This window comes from Colobus angolensis, unplaced genomic scaffold (genome assembly GCF_000951035.1).
Source record: "Colobus angolensis palliatus isolate OR3802 unplaced genomic scaffold, Cang.pa_1.0 Scaffold128, whole genome shotgun sequence".
NCBI classification, from domain to species: Eukaryota; Metazoa; Chordata; class Mammalia; order Primates; family Cercopithecidae; genus Colobus; species Colobus angolensis.
Window position 1 is genome coordinate 1,279,756 of NW_012114030.1, and position 22,470 is coordinate 1,302,225.

The window sequence follows — 22,470 nt, forward strand, 5'->3', positions numbered from 1 at the left end:
GGATGTGAGATGAACCTGATGTTACAGATGGGCAAACTGAGGCACAGAGAGGGCAAGTTACTTGCCCAAGGTCACAAAGCTAACAGGGCTGGAACTGGAACCCAGGTCGTTCTGACTCCAGGCCTCCCAGTCACAGAGTCTATCCCTCTGCCCCCAGAATGTGGGAGACACCACCAGCCCTCCACAGCCCACTGCATCACCAGCTTCTTGGGAGGGAAGCGTATCACCCCTGTGTCCTGGCACCTTACGTACCTGCCCCCGCATGAGTCACCCACCAGAGCAGAGTGAAAACCCACCTCCCCTGGGGGAGGCCTCCATGTGAGTGCATTTCAGGTTCTCGTCTTAGTCACCACTTCTCTTGGTTCCCACCCCTCCCCCGGCTGCCGGGAGCTGCCTGCGACACCCCTGTAGGCTCAGACCCAAGTGTGTGGCAGGGCTGGGCCCTAGGGAAGGGCCGAGGCCTGATCCCAAGGTGTCACAAGGCGGCAGGGGGGTACACTAGCCCTGCAACTGCCACGGGCTCCCCTCCCCCTAAGGAAAGCAGAGAACTTGCCGAAGGTCCCTGTGTCAATGCTAATAACAGCTGACACCACAGATACTTACTTCCAGGCCCTGCTCTAAACCTCTGCATCTGCTAAGAAATCTGATACTCTTGTCTGTTTTATAGATGGGGCAACTGACACTCAGAGAGGGAGAGTGACTTGCTCAAGGTCACAGAGCCAGCAAAGGACAGGGCAGGCAGCAAACTCAGGCAGCCTGTGCAGACTCATGCAATCCTGCCCCTCCATGACTGGTGCTCCTGCCTCAACGTTGTCCCAAGGGCCAGGCAAGGTGGGGTCCCGCCCTGGGTCTTTTTTTTTGTTTAACATGGATTCTTGCTATGTGACCCAGGCTGGAGTGCAGTGGCGCCTTCATGGCTCCCCTGCAGCCTTGGACTCCTGCCTGCTCTGAGTCCTGTCCTGTCCTTCCCCTTCCACCCAGCCCGGCCAGAGTCCCTGAGAATGGTGAGCAGGGACCACCTTCTGAGGAAGGAGTGGGTGGGCACCAGCTCTGCCCACCACCAAGGAGCCTAGAGCAGGCACTGCACCAGCTCCAGCCCCACAACTCCCTCCAACTCCTCCAGGGTGCCAGGCTGGTCACCTCCCAGACTCTATAGGCAGTTCCCTCTGCTTATGACACCTTCCCCTTCTCTCAACTGCCCCTTCTGTACTACTCCAGGGGGCAGTGTCACCTCCTCCAGGAAGCCCTCTGGGATGTGCCCCCATAGAGCTCTCCACTTAGAGCTCCCAGGTGTGAATCCCAAATTTGCCATTTGCTTGCTGTGAACATAGGCAAATGACTGAACTTGTCTGAGCCTCTGTTTGCTCATCTACAAAATGAGGCCAATGATATCTCAGGGGGTTGTGGTGAGGACGAAGAAATGAGCAGGGCAACGTGCTTATAACATGGCCTGGCCCACAGTAAACTCGGCTCTTTATATCATTGATCATGTTGGATTGTAATTGTTAGTGTCCGTCCAGCATCTCACTTCCATGCTTGTCCTCAGAGCCCAGCCACAGGGCCCGCCCCAGAGGCCATCTCAACATACAGCCTGTTCATGGAATGAAAGACCTGGGGCCAAGTGCAGTGGCTCATGCCTGTAATCCCAACTCTTTGGGAGGCTGAGGTGGGAGGATCCTTTGAAACCAGAAGTTCAAGACCAGCCTGGGCAACAGAGTGAGACCCCCATCTCTACAAAAGTTTTAAAAGTGAGCCGAGCATGGTGCCACGCACTTGTGGCCCCAGCCTACCAAGGAAGCTGAGGCAGGAAGACGGCTTGAGCCTAGGAGCTTGAGGCTACAGTGAGCCATGATCGTGCCACTGCACTCCAGCCTGGGTGACAGAGCAAGACTCCATCTCAAACAAACACACCCACACACACACAAATAAACAAACAAAAACTCCCAGGCTGATCAGTAGTGGGATTGCACCTCTGAATAGCAACTACACTCCAGCCTGGGCAGCATAGCAAGACCTTGTCTCTAAAAATAATTTTTTGTTGGGCACGGTGGCTCACGTCTGTCATCTCAGCACTTTGGGAGGCTGAGGTAGGTGGATCACAAGGTCAGGAGTTCGAGACCAGCCTGACCAACATGGTGAAACCCCATCTCTACTAAAAATACAAAAAAATTAGCCGAGCGTAGTGGAGAGTGCCTGTAATCCCAGCTACTCGGAGGTTGAGGCAGGAGAATTGCTTGAACCCAGGAGGCAGTGGTTGCAGTGAGCCGAGATCGTACCACTGCACTCCAGCCTGGGCCACAGAGCAAGACTCTATCTTAATAATAATAATAGTAATTTTTAATGAAAATAAAAGAAAAGGGCCAGGCGCAGTAGCTCACACTTGTAATTTTAGCACTTTGGGAGTCTGAGAAAGGAGGATCACTTGAGCCCAGGAGTTCAAGACCAGCCTTGGCAAGAAAGTCAAGAAAGTGAGACCCCATCTCTGCAAAACAATTTTTAAAAATTAGCCAGGTGGGCCAGGTGCTGTGCCTCATGCCTGCAATCCCAGCACTTTGGGAGGCCAAGGCAGGCAGATCTTGAGGTCAGGAGATCGAGACCATCCTGCTAACATGGTGAGACCCCACCCCTACTAAATATACAGAAAATTAGCTGGGCGCAGTGGCACATGCCTGTAGTCCCAGCTACTGGAGAGGCTGAGACAGGAGAATCACTTGAACCCGGGAGGCAGAGGTTGCAGTGAGCCGAGATCACGCCACTGCACTCCAGCCTGGGCAAGAGATGGAGATTCCATCTCAAAAAAAAAAAAAAAAATTCGCCAGGTGTGATGGCGCATGCCTGTAGTCCTAGCTACTCAGGAGGTTTAGGCAGGTGGATCCCTTGAGCCCAAGAGTTCAAGGCAGCAGTGAGCCATGATCACACCACTGCACTCCAGCCTGGGTGACAAAGTAAGGCTGTGTCTCTTAAAAACACATTTTAAAATAAAAGAAAAAAAATAAAGTGATATTTATAAAGCACTTAAGACAGGGCTGGGCCACAGTTAATGCTGGAGAAGTGTTGGGAAAGTAGGAACAAGTGACTGTGACCCCTTCAAGTGCCAGCACTTCTTTCCACATTCAAGCAGCTCTCACCTCCCTCTGCCAGTGACTTCAGAGTCTGCATCACAAGGAGCACTTCTCTAGGCACCTGCCCTGGGTGTTCAAGTCCTCCTCAATGCCCTGCTCATGCCCCAGTGTCTGGGAACTGGGTGTCAGGAGCCATGCCAGGCACTCAACATGGAGCAAATAGACGGGGCACAGGGCACCATAGTAGAAGAAAACAGCATAACCTTATTTTACATTTTATTTTATTTTTATTTATTTATTTTGAGATGGAGTTTCAATCTTATTGCCCTGGCTGGAGTGCACTGGCATAATCTCGGCTCACTGCAACCTCTGCCTCCCAGGTTCAAGGGATTCTCCTGCCTCAGCCTCCTGAGTAGGTGGGACTACAGGGGCGCACCACCACGCCCAGCTAATTTTTGTATTTTTAGTAGAGGCGGGGTTTCACCATGTCGGCCAGGCTGATCTCAAACTCCTGACCTCAGGTGATCCGCCTGCCTTGGCCTCCCAAAATGCTGGGATTATAGGCATGAACCACCGCGCCAAGGCTTTCCTTTTCTTTTTTGAAATAGGATTCTCCTGTGTCACCCAGGCCAGGCTGGAGCGCAGTGACACCATTATAGCTCACTGTAGCCTCCTCAGCCTCCCAGGCTCAAGTGATCCTCCCACCTCAGTCCCACAAGTAGCTGGGACTGCAGGTGTGCACCACCACACCCGGCTCATTTCTTTATTTTTTGTAGAGATGGAGTCTCCCTATGTTGCCCAGGCTGGTCTTGAACTCCTGGACGCAAGTGATCCTCCTGCCTTGATCTTCCAAAGTGCTGAGATTACAGCTGTGAGCTACTGCACCCAGCCCAAACATAATTTTCTTGACTCCAACCTTCACGGCCTCTGACAACATCACTGAGACATATTTGGGTAAATTCAGTCCAAATCGGTGACCTTTTTTTTTTCAGTTGCATTGAAGATTCCAAGCCCCAGTCATTCTCTGAGGACTGTCACGGTGTTCTTTCTTCCGCTTCACTTGCCCCTGGGAGAGCCTCAGCCCCCAGGCCACAGGGTGGGAGCCCGCGAATGTAGCTGGGTGACAGGGGGGAGGGGAGAGAGTTTGGACAAAGCTGCTGGCTGATGGGTTGCTCCCCCAGCCTCCCACCTGCAGGAGCACTGCGGTTTCTCTTGCAGCTTGGAGGCTTTCCTCTTCGTTTTTGCTGTTGCTAAGGCTTCTCAAGCCTCCCGCTTGAAGCCTGCTTGGGACCAGCCGTCAGCTACAAGGTCATGTCCTCCCAGCTACCTTCTATATCTCTATCACTTCTGCACCATACACAGGCCATGCAATACCTCATCACCACCCTCTGGCCCTGTCCTCCTCAGGCCCCCTGGGTAGGTGAGACAGATAAAATACAGGGCATTCAGTTAAATTTGAATTTCAGATAACCAACAAATAATCTTTTAGTGACTGGACACGGTGGCTCATGCCTATAACCCCAACACTTTGGGAGGCCAAGATGGATGATCCCTTGAGGCCAGGTATTCAAGACCAGCCTGGGCAACATAGTGAGACCCCCGTCCCTATAAAAATTTAAAATTTAACTGGGTATGGTGGCACACATCTGTAGTCCCAGCTATTTGAGAGGCTGAGGCAAGAGAATTGCTTAAGCCCAGGAGGTCAAGTCTGCAGTGAGCCATGTTGATGCCACTTCACTCCAGCCTGGACAACAAAGCAAGACCCCATCTCTAAAATAATAGTAGTAATAATAATAATAATAACAATAATGTTTTAGTATAAATATGTCCTAGCAATTGCATCCTGCATTTTTATCTGCCAAATCGGGCTAGCCCAACCCATAGAGCTGGATTTGTCTGTAAAGACACAACCCAGCCACTCTCCAGTTAGGGAGGAGGATGCCAATCCGCCTCTCCCTCAAATACCCCAAACTCCCCAGGGGCGCCCCTCCTCTGTATTTCCTCCCTTTCCATCCACCTCTTCCCCCACCCCACCTTCTTTCCCCCTGGACTGGCCCCAAGGAAGGGTAGGGAGGAAAAGTTCTGGCTGGGCGCGGTGGCTCAAGCCTGTAATCCCAGCACTTTGGGAGGCCAAGATGGGCGGATCACGAGGTCAGGAGATCGAGACCATCCTGGCTAACACGGTGAAACCCCGTCTCTACTAAAAAATACAAAAAAGTAGCTGGGCAAGGTGGCGGGTGCCTGTAGTCCCAGCTACTCGGGAGGCTGAGGCAGGAGAATGGCCTAGACCCGGGAGGCGGAGCTTGCAGTGAGCTGAGATCCGGCCACTGCACTCCAGCCTGGGTGACAGAGCAAGACTCCGTCTCAAAAAAAAAAAATAAAAGAAAAGAAAAGTTCTACCTGCCCCTGTGACCAGACCCTCCCTTGGGTTCCCCTTCCAGCTCACTACATCTTCCTTCTTGCTGGCAGGAGAAACCTCATTCTCCCGCATGGCCCTTCCTGGGTCCTCTCTGCCTCACACCTGGCACACAGACCTTTGAACTGGCAGTTTGGGCCCTCTGTCTCCATACCCAGCTGCTTTTGTGGGGTGGGGATGGTAAGAAACAGAACACGTTGTTTGCCATTTTAAATCACTAGCCCACTGCAAATCTCCACACCAGCCCTCCAGGCTCCCATCACCTTCTTTGAGCCCTGTTACAACCTGCCCATTTCACAGAGGACACTGACCCACAGACAGGGGAAGGCCTTTGCCCCAGGTCTCAATGCTGGTGAGGGATGGGCTGTGGGGGTCTCTTTCCAAGGCCCCAGGGCTGCCCAGGCAGGCCACCACCTTCTCAGAGACTTGGGGTCCCTGTAGGCCTGGCAGGGAGGGGCTGAGCTACTGAGGCTCCAGCTGCTGGAACCCAGGCCGTCTTTCAACACGGAAGCTGAAGCTGCAGCAGCCTGGTGAAGCCTCATCCCACCCTCAACTGGGGGGGCCTCATGTGACATTTCCTCTTTGGGGATCAGCCACCGCGGTGCTGGGGTGACAGAAGGGAAGGAAGAAAAGGCCCCATCTCTCCCACGAGAATTCAGAGAGATCTGACAGCTCAAAGTGGCCAGGCTTATGCACACGGGTCTCAAGATCAAGGGAAGCCTCTCTCCGAACCAGTGATGCCACTCACCAAGGTCCTGGGTAACTCATCTCAGGGCCTCAAGCCCCAATTTCCTCATCCAAAGAACTGGGTCAACAGTCACAGGGCTGAAGGAAGTATGAAAATGGCCTTACAGCCAGGTGTGATGGCCCACACCTGTAATCCCAGCACTTTGGGAGACCAGAGCACAAGAACCATTTTAGGCCAGGAGTTCAAGACCAGCCTGGGCAACTTAGCAAGACACCCATCTGTACAAAAAAAAAAAAAGACTCTAAACAATAAAAATAAATGACTAACGTTTATTTAGTGTGTATTATATGCCAGACACTGCTCTAGGCACTTTGCATAGTACATTCAATTCTTGAATCCCAGCTGGGCATGGTGACTCATGCTTATAATCCCAGCACTTTGGGAGGCCACGGTGGGTGAGTCACTTTAAGTTAGGAGTTCGAGACCAGCTTGGCCAACACGGCGAAACCATGTCTCTACAAAAAATACAAAAATTAGCCGGGGGTAGTGGTGCACACTGTGGTCCCAGCTTCTCAAGAGGCTGAGGCAGGAGAATTGTTTGAACCTGGGAGGTAGAGGTTGCAGTGAGCTGAGATCATGCCACGGCACTCTAGCCTGGGTGATAGGATGAACAAGACTCTGTCTGGAAAAAAAAAAAAAATGTACGCAATCTTCCCAACAAGCCTATGAGGTGGGCACTATTATCATTTTCTACTTTATTGCTGAAGAAACTGAGGCAGAGGGATGAAGTCACTTGCTAAAGTTCACACAGCCACTGAGTCAGTATTCTAATTTTTTTTTTTTTTTTTTTTTTTTGAGACAGAGTCTTGCTCTGTCACCCAGACTAGAGTGCAGTGGCGCGATCTCGGCTCACTGCAACTGCTGCCTCCCAGCTCAAGCAATTCTCGTGCCTCAGCTTCCCAAGTAGCTGGGATTACAGACACCCACCACCATGCCTAGCTAATTTTCATATTTTTAGTAGAGACGGGGTTTCTCCATGTTGGCCAGGCTGGTCTTGACCTCCTGACCGCTAGCAATCTGCCTGCCTCAGCCTCCTAAAGTGCTGGGATTACAGGCGTGAGCCACGGAGCCCAGCCCGGTATTCTAACTGTGTTAACTACCACAGCAGAGAACACACAGCACAGAATTGCTCAATAAATTGGTGGCGCCAACTAAAATGTCCCCATGAATAGACAGCAGTTAGCAGAATAGACCAGCAAATCCAGTAATAGGCCAAGGGAATTTAGCACAGATAAGGCACCTTTTCAGGTGAGTGGGGAAAATACAGATTACGCAACAAGTTGGCTTTGGGACAAAGTTTAGCCATCTGAAAAAAAATAATAATAATGCAGATTCATAGTTCACACCTTACACTAGGATAAATTACATTCATGGTTTAAACGAGGTCAGGCACGGTGGCTCATGCCTGTAACAGCAGCACTTTGGGAGGCTGAGGCAGGAGAATCGCTTGAGTCCAGGAGTTTGAGACCAGGCTGGGCAACATATCAAGACCCCATGTCTACAAAAATAATTTTAAATTAGCTGAGTATGGTGTCACTGCAGTCCCAGCTACTAGGGAGGCTGAGGTGGGAGGATCACTTGAGCTGGGGAGGTCAAGGCTACAGTGAGCTATGAGCTATGATAGTGCCACAGCACTCCAGCCTGAGTGATAGAACAAGATACTGTCTCAAAAAAAAAAAAAGATTTTAACATTAGCAATAAAATAGCAACAATACTAAAATAAACCATGTCAGATTTTTTTTTTTAAATCTCAGAATGGGAAAGCCTAACACAGAACCAGTATGTCATAAAACAAAAGACTGATCAACTTGGTCGGATGCAGTGGCTCACGCCGGTGATCCCAGAACTTTGGGAGACCGAGGCGGGCAGATCACCTGAGGTCAGGAGTTCGAGACCAGCCCAGCCAACATGGCAAAACCCCATTTCTACTAAAAATACAAAAATTAGCTGGGCGTGGTAGTGGGTGCTTATAATCCCAGCTGCTCAGGAGGCTGAGGCAGGAGAATCACTTGAACCCGGGAGGCAGAAGTTGTAGTGTGCCGAGATCACACCACTGCTGCACTCCAGCCTGGGCAACAGAGCAAAACTCTGTCTCAAAAAAAAAAAAAAAATATTGATAAACTCACGTCTGTAATAAGAAACTTCTCGTGTCAAAAGCCCTGATGAGTATAAACGATATTAAATGCCAAGTGGCACAGGAAGCTCCACTTTTTGAAGATCCATCAAGCTGCACGCTTCTGATTTCACACTGTGCAGAGCATGTTATACTTCAGAAACATGTTTTTTAAAAAGATCAATGACAAACAGGAAAAATATAGCTGCTTCTCATGAAATAAATAAGAAAAAGACTACTCAAAAAATGTCAGTGGACATGAACAGATAGATCACAGAAGAGTAAATAGAAACAATGCAAACATATGAAAAGATGCTCAGTTATTTTCATAATAAAAGACATGCAAATTAAGACTATAATAAGACTCTAACCTTGGCTGGTGCAGTGGCTCACGCCTGTAATACCAGCACTTTGGGAGGCCAAGGCAGGCAGATCACCCGACGTCAGGAGTTCAAGACCAGCCTGGCCAACAGGACAAAACCCCATCTCTACTAAAAATACAAAAATTAGCCATGTGTGATGGCACACACCTGTAATCCCAGTTACTTGGGAGACTGAGGCAGGAGAATTGCTTGAACCCAGGCAACGGAGGTTGCAGTGAGCCAAGATCGTGCCACTGCACTCCAACCTGGGCCACAGAGCAAGACTCTGTTTAAAAAAAAAGAAAAAGACTCATCTTTACCTAACAGTTTGGCAAAAGATTAAGGAGTTTGATAGCACTCTGAGCTGGCAAGGGTGTGGGGAAACAGGCACTGTAGGCCACCCCTTGTGGGAGTGTCAACTGGTCCCTTTCCCTGAAGGGGAATTTGGCAGTGTCTATCAAAATCACACATGCACATTCGCTTTGACCAAGTGACTCTTCTTCAAGGGATTCATTATACAGAAGTCCTCCCACGCAGGCTAAATGACTTATGCATAAGATTATTCATTGCAGCTTTTGGGGGGTAAACTATTAAAACAATCTAAATGTCCATCACGAGATAGCTATTTAAAGTCCATCCACACAACAGCATACCATTCAGCTATTAAAAAAGAATGCACCGGGCCGGGCGCGGTGGGTATGCGTGTAATCCCAGCACTTTGGGATGCTGAGGCGGGCGGATCGCAAGGTCAGGAGTTCGAGACCAGCCTGTCCAATATGGTGAAACCCCGTCTCTACTAAAAATTACAAAAATTAGCTGGGCATGGTAGCAGGTGCTTGTAGTCCCAGCTACTTGGGAGGCTGAGGCAAGAGAATCATTTGAACCCAAGAGGCGGAGGTTACAGTGAACCAAGATCACCGCCACTGCACTCCAGCCTAGGCGACAGAGCGAGACTCTGTCTCAAAAAATAAAAAAAAGAATGCACTGGCCAGGTGTGATGTCTCACACCTGTAATCCCAGCACTTTAGAAGGCTGAGGCGGGAGGATGGCTTGAGCTCAGAAGTTCGAGACCAGCCTGAGAAACATGGCAAGACTCCTGCCTCTGCAAAAAATACAAAAATTAGTGGGGTATGGTGGCAGACGCCTGTAATCCCAGCTAGTCAAGAGGCTAAGGTGGGAGGATCACCTGAGCCCGCAGTGGAGGTTGCAGTGGGCCGAGATCATGCCATTGCACTCCTGGGCAACAGAGTGAAATGGAGTTCGAGACCAGCCTGGCCAACATGGTGAAACCCCATCTCTACTAAAAATACAAAAATCAGCTGGGCATGGTGGCAGGCACCTGTAATCCCAGAAGGCTGAGGCAGGAGAATCGTTTGAACCTGGGAGGCGGAGGTTGCAGTGAGCAGAGATTGTGCCAATGCACTCCAGCCTGGGTGACAGAGCAAGACTGTCTCAAAAACGAAACAAAACAAAACAAAACCAAAAAAACAATGCACAAGGTTTTAAGTTTTAGGGTAATGATGTCAAACAATCTCCAAGACACGGCATTACACGAAAAAGCAAAACACAAACAATGCATGGAATTATGCCACTTATACAAAAACAAAGTAGCTGCAAATTTGCTTAAACATGCATTTGCTTATAGACCTGTGGAAAATCTCTGGGTAACTGATAAGAATGACTGTGCCTTTGGATAGGAGCTTGGTGGTTAGGGATCAGGTGGGAGGGAGATTTTTCTGTGTAAAACCTTTAGTACCTTTGGAATGTTGAACCACAGAATATACTGCCTTTTTTTTTCTTTTTTGTTTTTTTAGGCTGGTCTCAAACTCCTGAGCTGAAGGGATCCCCTTGCCTTAACCTACCGAGTAGCTGGGATTACAGAGTACTGCCTAGTAAAAAAAAAAAATATATATATATATGTGTGTGTGTGTGTGTGTGTGTGTGTGTGTGTGTGTATGTGGCTGGGCACAGTGGCTCATGCCTGTAATCCCACCACTTTGAGAAGTGGAGCCGGGTGGATCACTTGAGGCCAGGAGTTTGAGACCAGCCTGGGTAACATAGCTAGATCCCATCTCTATTTAAAAAATTTAAAAATCACCTTGTATCTCATAAGTGTAAACAATATGATTTGTCAATCAAAAATAATATTAGTTAAAAATGTTTTAATTCTAACTGATATCACACCTAATTTTTAAAAAATAAATCAAAAAGGCATGGCGCGGTGGCTCACACCTGTAATCCCAGCACTTTGGGAGGCCGAGGAGGGTAGATCATCTGAGGTCAGGAGTTCTAGACTAGACTGGCCAAAATGGTAAAACCCCATCTCTACCAGAAGTACAAAAATTAGCCGGGCATGGTGGCAGGCACCTGTAATCCCAGATATTCAGGGGGCTGAGGCAGGAGAATCACTTGAACCCGGGAGGCAGAGGTTTCAGTGCGCCAAGATCACACCATCACACTCCAGCCTGGGGGACAAGAGCAAGATTTCGTCTCAAAAAATAAAAATAAAATAAATAAATAAATCGTAGGCTGAGCAAGGTGGCTCATGCCTGTAACCCCAGCACTTAGGGAGGCCAAGACTTGTGGATCATTTGAGGTCAGGAGTTTGAGACTAGCCTGGCTAACATGGTGAAACCCCATCTCTCCTAAAAACACAAAAATTAGCCAGGCATGGTGGCAAGTGCCTGTAGTCCCAGGTACTCAGGAGGCTGAGGCAGGAGAATTGCTTGAACCCAGGAGGCAGAGGTTGCAGTGAGCTGTGATGGAACCACTGCACTCCAGCCTGGGCGACAGGGTGAGACCCTGTCTCAAGAAATAAAACTTAAGATTAAAAAATCTTAAGAAGTAAGAAGACTACTTCCTGATTTCAATATGTGTTACAAAGCTACAGGAATCAAAACAATGTGGTACTTGGCATAAAGACAGAGATAAAGACTAATGGAATAGAATAGGGAGCTCAGAAATCCTCACATTTTTTATTTTAATATTCTGTTTGTTTGTTTTTGTTTTGTACAAGATCTCGCTCTGTTGGCCAGGCCAGTGTACAGTGGTGTGACTGTAGCTCACTGAAACCTCAAACTCCTGTAATCAAGCTATCCTCCCACCCCAGGCTGCCAAGTACCTGAGACTAGATGTGGGTGTCACCAGGTCTGGCAAATTTTTTTTTTTCTTTTTTTGGTAGAGACCTAGTTTCACTGCATTGCCCAGGCTGGTCTCAAACTCCTGGCCTCAAAGGATCCTGTCACCTCTGCCTCCGTAAATGCTAGGATTACAGACGTGAGGCGCCGCGCCTGGCCCACCCTCACATTTATGGTTAAATAATCTTTGGCAAGAGTGCCAAGACCGTTCAGTGGCGGAAATAGCCAAATCTTCAACAAATGGTGTTGGGAAAACTAGCTATTCACACACAAAATAATGCAGTTAGACCCTTATCATACATCATACACACAAAAAAAAACCTTTTTTTGAGACAGAATTTTGCTCTTCTTGCCCAGTCTAGAGCTCAATGGCACGATCTTGACTCACTGCAACCTCTGCTTCCCGGGCTCAAATGATTCTCCTGCCTCAGCCTCCCCAGTAGCTGGGATTACAGGCATGCACCACCACACCTGGCTAATTTTATATTATTAGTAGAGACAGAGTTTCTCCATGTTGGTCAGGCTGGTCTCGAACTCCCGATCTCAGGTGATCTGCCCGCCTCGGCCTCCCAAAGTGCTGGGATTACAGGCATAAGCCACCACATCCAGCCATATACAAAAATTAATTCAAAATTTAAAGACTTAAATATAAGACCTAAAACTATAAAATGCCTAGAAAAAAAAATACGGAAAAAGCTTCATGTCACTGAACTTGACAATGATTTATTAGATATGACACCAAGAAAGGCACAGACAGCCGGGCATGGTGGCGCTCACCTGTGTTCCCAGCACTTTGGGAGCCGAGGTGGGCAGATTACTTGAGGTGAGGAGTTCAAGATCAGCCTGGCCAACATGGCAAAACCCTTTCTCTACTAAAAATACAAAAATTAGCCGGGCGTGGTGGCACATGCCTGTAATCCCAGATACTCAGGAGGCTGAGGCAGAAGAATCACTTGAACCCAGGAGGTGGAGGTTGCAGTGAGCCAAGATCGTGCCACTGCAATCCAGCCTGGGCAACAAGAGTGAAACTCTGTCTCAAAGAAAAAAAAAAGAAAGAAAAAAGAAAGAAAGAAAAGAGAAGCACAGGCAGCAACAACAAGAAGAAGGTAAAATAGGACTACATCAAAATTTAAAACTTCTGTGCATCAGTCGGGCGCAGTTGCTCACGCCTGTAATCTCAGCACTTTGGGAGGCTGAGGCAGGTGGATCACCTGAGGTCAGGAGTTCAAGACCAGCCTGGCCAACATAACGAAACCCTGTCTATACTAATAATACAAAAATTAGCTGAGCATGGTGGTAAGAGCCTGTAGTCCCAGCTACTTGGGAGGCTGAGGTAGAAGAATTGCTTGAACCTGGGAGGCAGAGGTTGCAGTGAGCTGAGATTGCACCATTGCACTCCAGCCTAGGCAACAAGAGTGAAACTCCTTCTCAAAAACAAAACAAAACAAAAAACTTATGTGCCTCAAAGGACACAATCAGCCCAGTGAAAAGCAACCTATGGAATGGGAGAAAATATTTGCAAATCATATATTTGATAAGGGGTTAATATCCTGAATATTTTTTTAAAAAACTCCTACAACTCAACAACAACAAAACAATCCAATTTTAAAAATGGGCAGGCTGGGCATGGTGGCTCATGCCCATAATCCCACTTAGGGAGGCAGAGGCAGAAGGATTGCTTGAGCCCAGGAGTTTGAGGCCAGCCTGGGCAATATAGCAAGACCCTAGTCTCTAAAAAAATAATAAAAATAAATTTTTAATGCGCAAAATACTTGAATAGATAGTTCTCCAAAGATGATATACAAATGACCAACAAATGTATGAAAAGATGCTCAACACCACAAATCCTTAGGAAAATGCAACTCAAACCCACAAGATACCGCTTTATACCCATTAGAATGGTCATGATCAAAAAACAGAGCCGGGTGCAGTGGCTCACGCCTGTAACCTCAGCACTTTGGGAGGCCAAAGCAGGATCACCTGAAGTTGGGAGTTCGAGACCATCCTGGACAACATGGTGAAACCCCATCTCTACTAAAAATACAAAAAAAAAAAAAATTAGCTGGGTGTGATGGCACGTGCCTATAATCTCAGCTACTTGGGAGGCTGAGGCAGAAGAACTGTTTGAATCCGGGAGGTGGAGGTTGCAGTGAGCCGAGATCGCACCATTGCACTCCAGCCTGAACAACAGAGCGAGACCCCCTCAGAAAAAAAAAAAAAAAACAGAAAATAACAAGCGTTGGGAAGGACATAGAGAAATTGGAACTCTTTTGCTCTGTTGGTGGGAATGCAAAATGGTGCAACCTCTATAAAAAATAAGATGGCAGTTCCCCAAAATGTTAAAAACAGAACTACCATATCATCTGGCAATCCCACTTCTGGGTATATATTTAAAAGAATTAAAAGCTAGATTTTTTTTTTCTTTTCTTTTTTTTTTTTTTACAAAGTCTTGCTCTGTTGCCCAGGCTGGCAGGCTAGAGTACAATGGCTCAGTCTTCCTCCTCCCAGGTTCAAGCGATTCTCCTGCCTCAGCCTCCCAAGTAGCTGGGATTACAGGTGCACACCACCACACCCAGCAAATTTTGTATTTTTTAGTAGAGACGGGGTTTCACCGTGTTAGCCAGGATGGTCTTGATCTCCTGACCTCGTGATCCGCCCGTCTCGGCCTCCCAAAGTCGCATATTTTTATATTTTTAGTAGAGACGGGTTTTCACCATGTTGGCCAGGCTGGCCTTGAACTCCTGACCTCAGGTGATCCACCCGCCTTGGCTTCCCAAAGTGCTGGCATTACATGCGTGAGCCACCGCGCCTGGCCTAAAAGCTGGATCTTGAAGACGTAGCTGCACTCCCATGCTCAAGGCAGCATTGCTCACAGTAGCCAGGGTGGAAGCAACCCAACTGGCCGTTGAAGGATGAGGGGATAAACAAAACATGGTATATCCATATGTCTTAGTCTGTCTTGTACCACTATAACAGAACTCCACAGACTGGGTAATTAATAAGAAAGAGAATTTTATTATTATATATTTTTTAGATGGAGTCTCACTCTCTCGCCCAGGCTGGAAGCCAGTGGTGTGATCTCGGCTCACTGCAACCTCCACCTCCTGGGTTCAAGCAATTCTCCTGCCTCAGCCTTCTAAGTAGCTGGGATTACAGGTACCTGCTGTGTTTTCAGTAGAGACAGCATTTCACCATGTTGTCCAGGCTGGTCTCGAACTCCTGACCTCAAGTGATCTCCCCACCTCAGCCTCCCAAAGTGCTGGGATTACAGGCATGAGCCACTGTCCCTGGTCAGAAAAAGAAACTGTTAAAAATACACTTCTGGAGGCTGGGAAGTCCAAGCTTGAGGGCCTGCATCTGGCAAGGGCCTTCTTGCTGTGTCAGCCGATGGTGGAAGGCGGAAGGGCAAGAAAGCATTCGCAGGAGACAGCAAGAGAGAGCTGAACTTACTTTTATAACAACCTGCTCCAGCAATAATGACATTAATCCATGCATGAGGGCAGAGTCCTCAGGGCCTAATCACCTTAACAGTCCAACTGAGGCAGGAGAATAGCAGGGGTAATTGGAGGTTGGATAGAGGGCGGAATGAATAGGAGCAGAAGCAGGATAAAGAGGTGCATGAGCAAGAAGCGGAAGTTGAGCCAAAACAAAAGTGAGATCAAGAAGTAAGGAGCCCTTGGTTGGCAAGATCCAGACCGAACTAGTCCCCTCAGGGATGGGTATTTGCATAAGAGAGAAAAAGTATCCTTAAAAGGACCCCGTATGGGCCGGGAGCGATGGCTCACGCCTGTAATCCCAGCACTTTGGGAGGCCAAAGTGGGCAGATCACGAGGTCAGGAGTTCAAGACCAGTCTGGCCAACATGGTGAAACCCCATCTCTACTAAAAATACAAAAATTAGTTGGGCATGGTGGCGCACACCTGTAATCCTAGCTACTCAGGAGGCTGAGGCAGGAAAATTGCTTGAACTCGGGAGGTGGAGGTTGCAGGGAGCTGAAATTGCGCCACTGCACTCCAGCCTGGGTGACAAAGCAAGACGCCATTTCAGAAAAAAAAAAACGGATCCCATATGATAATGGAGTCATTAAAGCTCGTGCAAATGGACTACATATCATGGATGTACTTAAAATTATGGGATGGAGGCAACACACAAGCTCACAGAGGTCGAGAAATTAAACAACTCCACCTATCAATCAAAAGGCAAAAGGCATCTACTGGCTAAAGATTAGGCAACTCAGGAAAGAAAACATATCGAAAGACTCAAAATACACCAAACTTGTGCTGATCTCATTTTGCACAGGTCAGTCTGCTCTACCCTCTCTGACAGTGTATTACTGTACTTAGTAAAACTTTGGCTTCTTTCGCCTTGTGTCTCCCAGCACGAAGAACCTGGGACTTTGGTAACATGATCTTTTTTTTTTTTTTTTTTTTTAAGACAGGGTCTTGCTCTGTGGCCCTGGCTGGAGGGCAGTGGCTCAACGTCAAGTCACTGCAGTCTTGACCTCCTGGGCTCAAGCCATCCTCCCACCTCAGCCTCCCAAGTAACTGGGACCACAGGCATGTGCCACCACACCTGACTAATTTTTTAATTTTTTTGTAGAGACAGGGTCTCCCTATGCTACTCAGGCTGGTCTCGAACTTCTGGGCCCAAGCCATCCTCCTGTCTTGGCCTCCCAAAGTGTTGGGATTACAGGCGTGAGCCACTACGCCCAGCTGTTCCACCTCTTAATACTATCATGATGGCAATAAAACCTGAGTTTTGGAGAGGACTTTTAAATTGTAGCACCATGCAATGGAATATTATTCAACCTTCAAAAGGAAGGAAATCCTATCGCACACTACAGCATGGATGAACCTGGAGGACATTATGCTAATGAAATAAGCCAGTCACACGCACATGCAAAAACAAGAAACAGAAAGTAGACTGGCAGTTGCCAGGAGTTGTTGTTTAATGGGTAGGGAGTTTTAGTTTTGCAAAGATGAAAAAAGTTTTGCAAGATGAAAAAGTTCTAGAGATCTGTTGCACAACGATGTGAATACACTTAACACTACTGAACTGTACACTTAAAAATGGTTAAGATGGTAAATGTTATCTTATGTGGTGGGGTTTTTTAACCATAGCGTCTAAAAAAATTAAACACGTTGGCGAGCAGTCAGTTTGCAGTCTTTCCTTTAGACAGTGCTTTCTCTAAGGCTGGGAATGTACCACGTGTTAGGACTGGAACGAACTTGTTAAGGGCCTCACGTGTTTGTCTTAAGCTCTTTTTTAATTCATTCACTCAACATGATTGTCGAACAGCTACTGTGTGCCAAGCTCTACGCTGGGCGCTGGAGTGACAGAGATGAACAGGGTGCTCACAGTACCAAGAAGGACAGACAAAAACACCAAATGCATAAAGAGATCAGTGTTGTAGCTGGGCGCAGTGGTTCAAGCCTGTAATCCCAGCACTTTGGGAGGCCAAGGCTGGTGGATCACGTGAGGTCAGCAGTTCAAGACCAGCCTGGCCAACATGGTGAAACCCCATCTCTACTAAAAACACAAAAATTAGCCAGGCGTGGTGACACATGCCTGTAGTCCCAGCTACTTGGGAGGCTAGGGCAGAAGGATTGATTGCTTGAACCCAGGAGGTGGAGGTTGCAGTGAGCCAGGATCATGCCATTGCACTCCAATCTGGGCAACAGGGCCAGGCAGACTCCATCTCAAAAAAAAAAAAAAAAAAAAAAAGAGAGAGATCAGCATTAGGAAGCCAATTCAACAGAGTAATGGGATGCAGGGGGACTGAGATGGGAACACACAGTGATACATGGGGTGGAGGATGAGGGCTCCTCCTAGGAGGGGAATCTTCAGCCAGATCCATATGATGGAAGGAGGAGGCCACATGAGGCCATGGGGGCAGAGCTCCAGGCAGAGGGAACAGCAAGTGCAAAAACCCAGAGCAAGAAAAGAGCCTGGTGGTTTTGGGGTGTCAAGGAAGCAAAAAAGCCCACATGACTGACTCAGCAAGTGGGGGAGGTGGGTGGTTGGAATACTGCCAGCAGCCCCAATATATGTGGAACGGGAAAAAGGCCACCTTTACCAGCATAGACTTGTTTTGCAAATTCAAATGGATCATTATTTTCTATGAAAAAAATAATAAATTATGGCCAGGCGTGGTGACTCACACCTGTAATCCAGCACTTTGGAGGGCCAAGGCAGGAGGATCACTTGAGCCCAAGAGGTTGAGGCCAGCCATCATCACACCACTGCACTCCAACCTGGGCAACAGAGCAAGACCCCATCTCTTAAAAAAAATCGATCAATCAATAAATAATAACAACAAACTGATTTGTCCTAGAGAAAGGCTAGGTCAATAGAAACCCCTCAAAGCCTCATATTTGCCTCGATACATTCAATGTCTGCTGAATCCCTGAATCAGCTTCTTGGAGTGGTTTACAAGCCATGGATTTGATCTGACTCCCTTCACCACTGCACAGTAGGTGGGTAGGAGGAGCTCCAAGCAAGGCTGGTGGAGCAGGAGTCAGGCCCAGAGGCGGGGCGAGGAGGCCTGGGAGAAGAAGACTTCCATCACCACGGTCCTTAATTATGTCTGAGAAGCCCCAGTTGTGGATTCTGGAGGGACCTGTGCCCCACTTCATTTATGGGCAGAACTCTCTCCCCAGCCTCCAGGCAGCATGGACCTGGATGTGGAGCCTGGACTAGGCCAATCACAGGTGCTGGTGAACAGAGAGGGAGGGACAGTTAGGGCCAAGCCAGTGGCCCAACACAGGGCTGGGATGTCTGGGCAGGGCCATAGTAGTCCCTGCTACGCACAACTGTCCCCCACATCCCATTGGTTTTCCAGGATGGCTTCCCCTCTCCAGTGATCCCCTGTGCCTGGCTGACCTTCCCATTAATCCCCAGCATTTAACAGCTCTGGTTGGTTTCTGTTGCTCTGAAGGATGCAGAGGGTCTCTCAGGCTCTGGTGCCTTGCAGAGCCTGCCACGGCTGCTGGGATCCCAGCCCTGCCACTCAGTGGCCTTGTGGTCTCGGACAGGTGATCGACGGCGCTGCCAGGCTGTGATTAAGAGACAGTAGAGCCAGAGAAGGGTTGTCAGCCACCAGCGGGCTTTGGGTTTCCTAAAATTTCATTCTTCTGAATCTACATTCACCATTTGTGACTTTTACTATATCCATAATTGTCTGTTCCCACTTTCTTATTAGTTTTCTACTTTTTTTTTTTTTTTTTTTAGATAGAATCTCGCTCTATCACCCAGGCTGGAGTGCAGTGGTGAGATCTTGCCTCACTGCAACCTCCGCCTCCTGGGTTCAAGCGATTCTCTTGCCTCAGCCTCCCGAGTATCTGGGACTACTGGTGCCTGCCACCACATCCAGTTAATTTTTGTATTTTTAGTAGAGACAGGGTTTCACCATGTTGGACAGGCTGGTCTCAAACTCCCGACATCAAGTGATCTGCCCACCTCAGCCTCCCAAAGTGCTGGGATTACAGATGTGAGCCACCACGCCTGGCCCCCAGAATTTTTTTATATTTAATATTTTAGAGTCAGCATCTCTCTCTGTTGCCCAGGCTGGAGTGCAGTAGAGTAAACATAGCTCACTGCAGCCTCGAACTCCTGGTCTCAAGAAATCCTCCTGCCTCAGCTTTCCAAGTAGCTTGGACTACAGGCCAGAGTCACTACACCCAGCTAATTTTTAAAATTTTTATTTTATTATGATTTTTTTTTTTAGAGGAATCCTGCTCTGTGGCCCAGGCTGGAGTACAGCGGCACGATCTCAGCTCACTGCAACTTCCACCTCCCGGGTTCAAGCGATTCTCCTGCCTCAGCCTCCCCAGTAGTTGGGATTACAGGTGTGCACCATCACACCTGGCTAATTTTTGTATTTTTTAGTAGAGATGGGGTTTCACCACGTTGGCCAGGCTGGTCTCAAACTCCTGGTCTCAAGAGATCCGCCTGCCTCAGCCTCCCAAAGTGCTGGAATTATAGGCATGAGCCACCACATCCCGCCTATTGTGATTTTTGTCTTAATTTTTTTTTTTTTTTTGTAGAGACAGAGTCTCACTATGTTGCCCAGGATGGTCTAGAACTCCAAGCCTCAAGCAGTCTTCCTGCCTCAGCCTCTGAGAGTGCTAGGATTACAGGACTGAGCCACTGCCTGTAATCCTGGCATCTCCCCAGGATTTAAGGTGAATTACCTCTGCCTCTGTTTAAAATGGGCATGTATACAGCCAGCTCAGACTTTGACAATGACCAACCTAATTTGATCAGAGTTCTGTCATTTTCAGGGTTCCTAGCTGTGTGACCTTGGGCAGGTCACTCAAGACACCTTTCTGTGCCTCAGTCTCCCTATCTGTAAAATGGAGTTAGTACGAACTCATAGGGTTGTTATGAAGATTAAAGACTGTCTCAGAAGATTAAAGACTGTCTGTTAACTAAATAAGCCCACCACAGTACAGATAGCACCACTGAGGTGCAGGGAAGGGAAGGGATGGGCTTGAGAGTCCTTGGAAGACCCTTGATGCCAGGTCAGAGCCTCCCCTCCTCTCAGCCCCCTGCCAGCCCCCGCTGGCCTCACCTTCAGACACCTGCTGGAGGGTGGAGGGTGCTCTCCCTCCACCCCTTGTTAGCCCAAGCCCCACCTCTGCCCTGGCTGCTGGATTTGCCCCTCACCCCAAGCCCGTGAGGGAGGCGGGTTCACATCTGAGGCCCACAGAGGGAACAGAACCTCCCCCACGCCACTGCCTTTGTGTGTCCCAGGGCCAGGAGGAGGGCGCGGTGGATTCTGGGCTCCCACCCCCACCCCAGCCCCCACACACCCGCATTATCTCTCAGCAGCAGCCACTGAGCCTCCCAATATCTGTCTGATCCCCCAAATTTCCGGTTCCCCAAAGACAACTCAGGATGTGGGGAGGGAGGGGCAGGGAGAGGAGGAGGGAGACAGAGAAGAGAGAGATCGCAGCAAGAGACAGTGAGCCACACAGAGACCAGAGAGAGAATCTCCAAGACAGAGACCAAAACTAAGGTGGAGACGCAGAGACAGATGAGAGAGACAGAGGAGTTCCCGAAGAGTGAGACAAAGAGAGAGACAGACAGAGGAAGAGAGCTGGAGAGACACGAACAGACTAGAGACAGAGGCAGAGCCAAAGGGGCGCGGTGACCCCGAGACACACAGAGACAAAGACACAGGGAGACAGGGGCAGAGGCAGAGAGACTGAGGGCCAGGCAGACACAAAAGCGGCAATGGAATAGGGAGAGGGGAGGTTTGGGGTGTGAGATGCTGGGGGCACCCGGAAGCAGAAAGTAGGTTGGTGAGCTTGAGAGCCAGACGGGTGACAGGGAGACATGCACAGGTGCCTCCCAGGTACACAAGGGGGAGGGAGGCAGGGACAGAGACCCCCAGCGTGTAGGTAGGAGGCCAGAGACCCCGTCCCTGTCTTTCTGTCTTGCTTTTTTCTTTTTTTTTTGAGATGGAGTCTCGCTCTGTCGCCCAGGCTGGAGTGCAATGGTGCGATCTGGGCTCACTGCAACTTCCATCTCCCGAATTTAAGTGATTCTCCTGCCTCAGCCTGCCAAGTAACTGGGATTACTGGTGCTGGCCACCACACCCAGCTAATTTTTGTATTTTTAGTAGAGACGGGGTTTCACCATGTTGGCCAGGCTGGTCTCAAATTCTTGACCTCAGGTGATCTGCCCGCCTCGGCCTCCCAAAGTGCTGGGATTACAGGCATGAGCCACCCACGCCTGGCCTCCCTCCCTGTCTTTCTCAGGGATCCAAGGACCCTCCCAGCCCTCTCAGGGCCACAGATTCTCCAAGTGTCCATCCATGAGGCTTATAAAGCCCTTGGCATAGGCCCAGCCCTGGAGCCCCCCCACAGCCCCAGAGCCAGCAGCCCCAGGGAGAATCCCAGCACGGGGGTATGCTCGGAAGGGCTGCCGCTGCTCACCACACTCCTTGTTTATGAATGGGTGATAAGGAGAAGAACTCCCACAAGGGTCACAGTAAGAGCCAAGTGACTCTACAGCAATGGCACCTTGCCCAGCAGATGGTAGGTGCCTGGAGATGGGGCCTTGTTGATGAAGGTTGGTGCTCCCACAGCATCCTGTCTAGATGAGTCAGGATGCTTTCATCTGCAAACGACAGAAACCCAGATGAAGGTGAGCCAAGCCAAAGAAAAGAAGCGTGCTCATTAACTCCTGCAGCTGAACAGTTCATGGGCAGATCCAGCTTCAGGAACAAGTGGATCCAGGACCTCTGTATTAGGGTTCACTAGAGAGACAGGACTAATAGGACAGATAAATATTCGAAGGGGAGTTTATTAGGAGAATTGACTCACATGATAACAAGTGAAGTTCCACAATAGGCCGTCTGCAAGCTGAGGAACCGGCAAGCCAGTCCAAGTTCCAAAACCTCAAAATTAGGGAAGCTGACGGTGCAGACTTTAGTCTGTGGCTGAAGGTCCAAGAGCCCCTGGCACAGTCCAGGGTAAGTCTTGGTAAGTCCAAGAGTCCAAAAGCTGAAGAACTTGGAGTTCAATGTTTGGGGGCAGGAAGCACAGGGGAAAGACAAAGCCCAAAAGACTCAGCCAGTCTGCTCTTCCCAACTTCTTCTGCCTGCTTTTTTTTTTTTTTTTTTTT